Source organism: Balaenoptera musculus, chromosome 14 (genome assembly GCF_009873245.2).
Source record: "Balaenoptera musculus isolate JJ_BM4_2016_0621 chromosome 14, mBalMus1.pri.v3, whole genome shotgun sequence".
Taxonomy (NCBI): Eukaryota; Metazoa; Chordata; class Mammalia; order Artiodactyla; family Balaenopteridae; genus Balaenoptera; species Balaenoptera musculus.
Genome location: NC_045798.1, coordinates 2,574,995 through 2,582,120, shown reverse-complemented (window position 1 = coordinate 2,582,120; position 7,126 = coordinate 2,574,995).

Sequence of the window (7,126 nt, the reverse complement as noted above, 5' to 3'; positions counted from 1 at the left end):
CCCGTGTCCGACCCTAGATGGTCCGGCTGCAGGTCACAGCTGCAGAAGACGTGGGAGCCCATGTGGTGTCCAGGAGACACCAGGCTGTGCTGGGTGAGAGAGACGGGCCCTGGTCCCACTGCAGCGTGGGGCACGGCGCCTTCAGGGCTGCAGGAGCGCAGCTCCATCTCAGACCTTTCGGTGGAGACCTCAGGGATCTCTGATTGTCAGCACAGTCGTGACGGTCACCAGCAATGCTTCCCGACAGGGATGGAGGTCTGCCCTGGAAAGAAAGCGATAGACAATTAATGAACACTTACTTTGTGCCGGGCACTGTGCTGACAGCTTCAGATGTACTGCTGTGCACCTGTTATGAGCAATGAGAACTAAGGATAAGGGACCAGAAGGAAGCAGTGCCCATGAGTGGCTGAGAGCGCTGCCCTGGATGGGATGGCGGGGAAGGCCTCCCGTGGAGGTGATGTGGGTGACATTTGTGCAAAGGCCCACGTGCAGTCGGCACAGAGCTGTGGGCTAAAGAACCAGGGTGGCACAGCTGGGGCCTCGGTGGTGTTGTAAACATGGTGGGAACCCCTGGAGGGGCAGGGAGAGCAAGACTTGCAGGTGGTTTTGGAAGACTCGCTCTAGTCTTGGGTGGAACACCGAGTATGGAGGAAGGATGGGGGAAGGGGTATGAGTGAGGAATCTGTGGTCCAGGGAGGAGGTGATGGGGGCTGGATGTAGGATTGGGAGCTGATTTAGAGGGAGAGATTCTGGGAGTCGTCCTGACCCATGGATAAGAAGGAGAAGTTCTTGGAAGGCAAAGCAGAGCTGTTTTATTTATTTATTTTTTAAAATACAAATTTAAATTAAAAAAACTTTTTCTATTGAAGTACTATTTTTTGTATTATTGTGACTTATAATGATGCAGGTGCACAGCAAAGTGATTCATATATAATTTATGTAGTGCATATATGTATTCTTTTCCATTATAGGTTATTACAAGATATTGAATATAGTTCCCTGTGCTGTACAGTAGGTCGTTGTTGATTATCTATTTTATCTATTTTATATATAGTAGTGTGTATCTGTTAATCCCCAATTCTCAATTTATCTCCTGCCCACCTTTCTCTTTTGGCAACTCTAAGTTTGTTTTCTATGTCTGTGAGTCTGTTTCTGTTTTGTAGACAAGTTCATTTGCATCATTTTCTTTAGATTCCACATATAAGTGATATCACATGATATTTGTCCTTCTCTGTCTGACTTACTTCACTTAGTATCATAATCTCTAGGTCCATCCATGTTGCTGCAAATGACATTATTTCATTCTTTTTCATGGCTGAGTAGTGTTCCATTGTGTATATGTACCACATATTCTTCTTTTCAGCAAAAAATAAATAAACTTATTGTCTCCAATAAAGTACAGGGTAGACCTGGTTTTGGGCAAAACTGAATGTAAAATTCAAGTCCTTTCTTCAGAGTGTTCTCTCTCTCTCTCACGCTGTTTCAAGCATCTTAAGTTATGGGACAGGAAATATGACAAGAGTTGTACCACGCGGCGTCTCGTTCATTCCTCCCCATAACCCTAGGAGCTCTGCCCTGTCATTGTGCCCATTTCCCAGATGAGGACACTGAGGCTTAGAGAGGTTACATGACTTGACCAAGGTGACAAAGTGGAAGGTGGCAGAGCCAAGGTCTCTTAGGGAACAATATGCAAGCTTTAAAAAAAAAATTAAAAGATGCACTACCATTCTACTTATTAACAGAATGTGACAAAATTTGCCTAAAATCGACATAGGTAAAGCAATATTCCTTCTCCACATGTTATGGCGTAAATGCAGTATAAACTCCATTTTTCTCATTTTAAAACAGTGTACTAGTAAGACAACATTGTAAATCAACTATACTTCAATAAAATAAGTTAAAAACAAACAAACAAAAAAGCATCCTACGGTCAGCCAAGTAAAAGACGAGAGTCCATTCAAAGGCTCCACTCGACTTTTCTGAGACTGTTTTTTGTTTTCTCTCATAATACTTCATATCCCCAGTAAAGCAGACCTGCTATAAAATCACTCTGTTGCTTTTGTTCCTGACTATAAAAGTGATGTCCATTCACCCGAGAAATAATCACTAGTAACAGTCTGATATATTCCTTCTCATCTCTCTTACCCCCAGAGCTTATGTAAATGCTAGCTTGTGCATGTGTAACTGAAAACATATTATAATTCATGTCCAGTGAGAAGCATATCTTAAAGAAGAGAGAAATTGTCTTATAAACACGAGGAGATGCAAGGGTCCCGGCTGTTCCCAGATAAAGGCAGTCCCGGAGCCCCTTGGAATGCCAATGCTGTCCTGCTGACCACATCACACTTCCCGGAGGCTCAGCGACAATTTCCTCTCCTCTTTGACCAGATGACATTATCATCCACTCAGACTTTTTGTTTTGCTTTGTTATAGACTGTTTTTGAAAGTCTCCAGACTTCCTGTAGACTTGTTTGTTTTCTAAGCTTTTCTTGTCCACTGTCCTTTCCCTTAACTATGTAGATCCAGGCAACACTCACTCTCAACGGATCCCCTACCTCTGGTTTTATTTAATGAGGAGCTAGGTCTATGTGAGGCAAAACGAAGATAAACAGACGATTGTGATGGTGACGATGACGTCGATGACGGCAGATAATCCATTTTCAAACACATTTATATGCCAGTTGCAGTGTTTAGAGGTTTCCATGCATTCAGTCACTCAATGCTCAACACAATGGCCATTTTTCAAATGAAGAAACTGAGACAAGCCATTTGCCTGAGGTCACACAGTTGGTAAGAATCAAGTGCTAGTCTCTTTGACTCTAAAATCCATGTTCCTAATCACTTATAAATATTGCCTCCAGGGGGATAAAGGAAAAATGAGATAGATAAAGAAAAAGGAGAAAAACAAAGAAAAATGAGGGAAGATGACAGACACGTAGGTGAGGGATGTCTCTTGGGCAAGACAACCATAAAACCATGAGGTTTCATCTTTGCTCAAAAGCTGTTTGTATGGATGGCCAAGGAAGTTGTCTCATAAACCAGACAGTTATGCAGCAAAATTAGGCAGGGTGTGAACAAATGCCGAGAGAATGTATGACTAAAGTTACCATGAAGAGAGATCAGTACGAGTGTGGGTTGGAGAGGGAAGGCTTCTTGAGGAGGTGGCTGTGAAGCTTTGGAAGATGTAGAGGTCTTAGAAGAATTACAATTCTTTGATATCCCTCCCATGGAGAGAGGGAGTCTCTGTTGTTTCCCCTTGGATCCGGGCTGGCTTGTCACTGCTTCACCCCATGGAGTACAACAGAAGTGACCCCTGAGGCTGGGTCCCCAGAGGCCATGCAGCTACGGCCTTCATTCCCTGGAGCATCATCTGTGGAGCCCCCAGCTGCCACGTCAGCAGCTCAGCTACCCTGGGATCCCCACACTGGACACTCTGATGGATGGTCCCAGCTAAGCCCAGCTCTGCTGAAGCTTTTAGAGCAAGATGTTTTGCTATCCAGCAGGGTATCAATAACCAGCTTAGCAAAATACAATGCAGAAAGCAAGCCACTATTTGAAAATATTATTTCTGGATTATTTGTTCTCACAGAGTTGGGTTCAGATAGACAGAAGAGAATTAAGTATTAGAACTAATTATTGTCACTTAACTTACTAGGAGTTTATTTTTTCCAGTGTTATAAGGATTCTGGAGGCAGCCTACCCTAACTGCTCTAGGGACCAAGTTCTTCTTCTCTCTTTGCTCCATTGTGCTTATTTGTGACTTTTGCCCTTATGGTTGCAAGGTGACTGAGCATTGCAACCACATTCCAGAAGGTGAAAGGTTAAGGTCAACAGGCAGAGCCAGATCAGCCTACACCCCTTAGAAGAGTTTTCCTGGAAGCCCCACCCACTAATATCTGCTTCAATCTCATTGGTCAGGACGGGTCACATGACCATCCCTGGCCCAGAGGGATTCTGGGAAATTGAGTTCTTCAGGCACATGGTGTCTCCAAACAAATTGGGTTTCTGCTAGTGAGGGAGAAGAGGAAACTGAATATTGTTGACCAGTCCTCTGAAATTGTGCCCCCTGGATTATTCCAGTCCAAGACCCTCCATGAAAACAGGGTCTTATGCTCTCTGCTCCTCTTCCCAGTGAGTTAGAAGGGGGCCTGGCACGTAGTAGGGGCTTGACAAATATTTACTGCATTTTGCCAAGAGAGTCCACACCAAGGTTCTTGGAGGTCAGACCCAGTGGTCAGGAGATGAAGAAGAGCAGCACGAGGCTGGGAGGGGAGGACAGGGCACCTCAGACCCAGGAGCCCTGCTTTTTTTAACCTGCTGGTTCAAGCTTCCAGCTCTGACAAGAAAGTACAAATGTAGGAACAGCACATACTCTTGTAACTTATGAGTCAGAAACAAATTCAGGTCAAATTTGTTGCAACAGATCTAGAGAAAGAAAGGCATTTTGCTTCAAAAATTCACTTAAATAATTAAAGAAATGGGTGCAAAGAACCCAGGAGCCTCCACCCCATCGTCTGCTGGGGGCACATCCCTGTTTCCTCACAGATGTCCTTCCGAGTGGGAGTGGAATCATATTGCTGCCGAGAAGCAAGTCTTCGGAAGCTAACTGATTTCACTCTTGGGAAAATTATCCTATCAGCCTGAGGTTTCCTTTCCTTTCATCCCTTGTTCCTGATACTGCCTCCATGGGCCACCATGAACAATGGGCATCCCTCCTTGATGTTTAGCCCGGGTGACGCTTATCACATCAGTCTTTGCCTTCAGCAGCCAAGTGGCTTTAATGCTTACAGCGTAGGAGACCTACGTGCCCCAGAGGCTGTTCAGCCTCACGGGTGGTGGGAATCGGGAGGGGCTGGGAAGCTACCAAAAGTCATTAAAAGTAATTTGGTTCCAGGTAACAGTTACACCCCACCTGCGTGGCTTTCTTCCCATCCACCCAAGACAGCTCTGGGCACTCACCCTGCTGCTCTAGGAGTGGGGTCCAGGAGGCCCCGGGGGAAGAAACTGGCGGGACAGAGAATGATGGCAGAAGCCTAGAGTGATGATGAAATTCTGAACATGAGGTTTATAATCCTCTTGCACAGGTGCGAGGTCAGGTAGAGGTGAGAAGAGAGGCAGGGATGAAGATTTTAGTGGACATCTCCATGGACCACAATGGGTCCTACTTCTCCTGGGCTCAGCCATCATCCCTGAGTGTGTACACCGCAAACCCCCACTAGGGGTTGCAAATGTAAATGCCTCCCGGGGCTGACCTGGTAACATTATTGAGTGTATAGGCTGGGCTTGCCGTGGGGGGAAGGAAAGCTCTGCCTAAAGAGGGTGCTGTTACCCAGCCCCTGCCAAGAATCACCGTGAGACGATGAAGATGTGAAGTAGCAAAATCCTGGATTTTTTTCAAGAAAAGGAGGAAGTCAATTCATTTACTTTACATTTCCTGGTCTTTAAATTATGGCAATTTAAACAATTCAAGCACTGTGCAAGTCAAACAAATATCTGAGGACAAATCTGGTCCACCTGCCACCAGCAGATAACCTCCCACCCAACATCCATCTTGATTTAGGAGATACATGCCCTGGAATGCCTTCCTCCTGCAGGGCTGAAGTTTTTTGTTTTGCTTTGCTTTGTTTTACTATTTCAAGTTCTGACTGACCCTTATATGTTCCCTACTGGTTTTACTTCGAAGCAAAAATGTCTTACATACGTGTAACCTTTGTGCTTTTAAAAGGCTTTAGTATCTTTCATCGCATTCAGTCTTCACAAAACTGGAGGTAGACTAGGCTATCCCATTTCCAAATAAAAAGTAAACAACTTTAGTAAGCAACTTTAGATAACTCTTGATAATTGCAAGATCCATGTTTAAAACCAAAGATTCTGTCTATTCCTGAGAGTAGAATTGAGCGACCTACAGACTTCTTTCCAAGTTATTCTAAGACTTGTAATTCTAGATCCTTTCTACTCAACCACACCAAATTTCCATTTCTGGGATTTATTCTCATGAAACAGACCAAAGAAGACCCAGGGAGTACTTGAGAATGATACACAGATATGGATAGAATTCCCCAGCATGTTTTCTGCTGGCATGACATATTATCAAGTTGGGTCAATCCAAATTCCTCAGAGTTCAGCCCCCATGTCAGTGAGCATTCTTTGCTTGTTGCTTATAGCAACATCTTTGTCTCATTAAAGCAAAGGATCATTTACTGGAATTCTACAAGGGAGCTCCCATCAGTAATGGGAAGGCTGGAGGACTAGAGTTGGAAAAAGAAAGTAGCTCCAGGGACCTCCATAGCAGGAAAAGCTTGGAAGTCTCATCAGTTGCCACTGGGATTAATCTGCTTAAATTCATTAAAAAAACAAACAAAAAAAGAAAATACTTTTTTCTGTCCTGGCAAATGTCACTCCAGTTTAAAACCCATGGGAGAAAAGTCTGCTGCCCATCACCGCTGGAATTTTGATGACCTGTTGGAAAAGATTTGGGACTGTCTGAAACTAGTTGAGCATTTACACCAAACCCAAAGGCCGGTTAGTTGGCCAGATTACACGTCCCCAGTGGTGCTGCCTTACTCTGGGACCATGGTGGAGGATTTCTGCATGGAGATTCACAAAAATCTTATCAAAGAGTTTAAATACACTCTTGTGTGTGGGTCTCTCTGTGAAGCACAATCCTCAAAAAGTGGGTAAAGACCATACGTTGGAGGACGAGGATGTCATTCAGATTGTGACGAAGTGATACCGTCCCCTTCCCCACCTGCCGGGCCAACCATAGCAGCTTTCTCCATGATCAAACACCTGACTCCAAGCCTTTCCTGGCCTTGGCAGCCACTGGATCATGATACAGGGGAGGGAGAGGGAGGCACCCAAATTGGAACTTCACTGTCTTAACTTGGTGTCACCTTGTATGTTGAGCTGCGCAAAAGACCTGGTTGGACAAAAAAAAAAAAAAAAGAAAAGAAGGAAAAGTCCGTTTAGCCAAGTTTGGATCACATGCCCATGCCTTGTTTAGAAGAGGCCAGATGACTTGATGTACAGACCCACTAAGACTGCACACTGAGGGTAGAATTCCTTAAGAGGCTGCTTTCTGAAGTCCATTCTCCCCTCCTCCTTCCGGGCAGAGATCTAGTTTGGC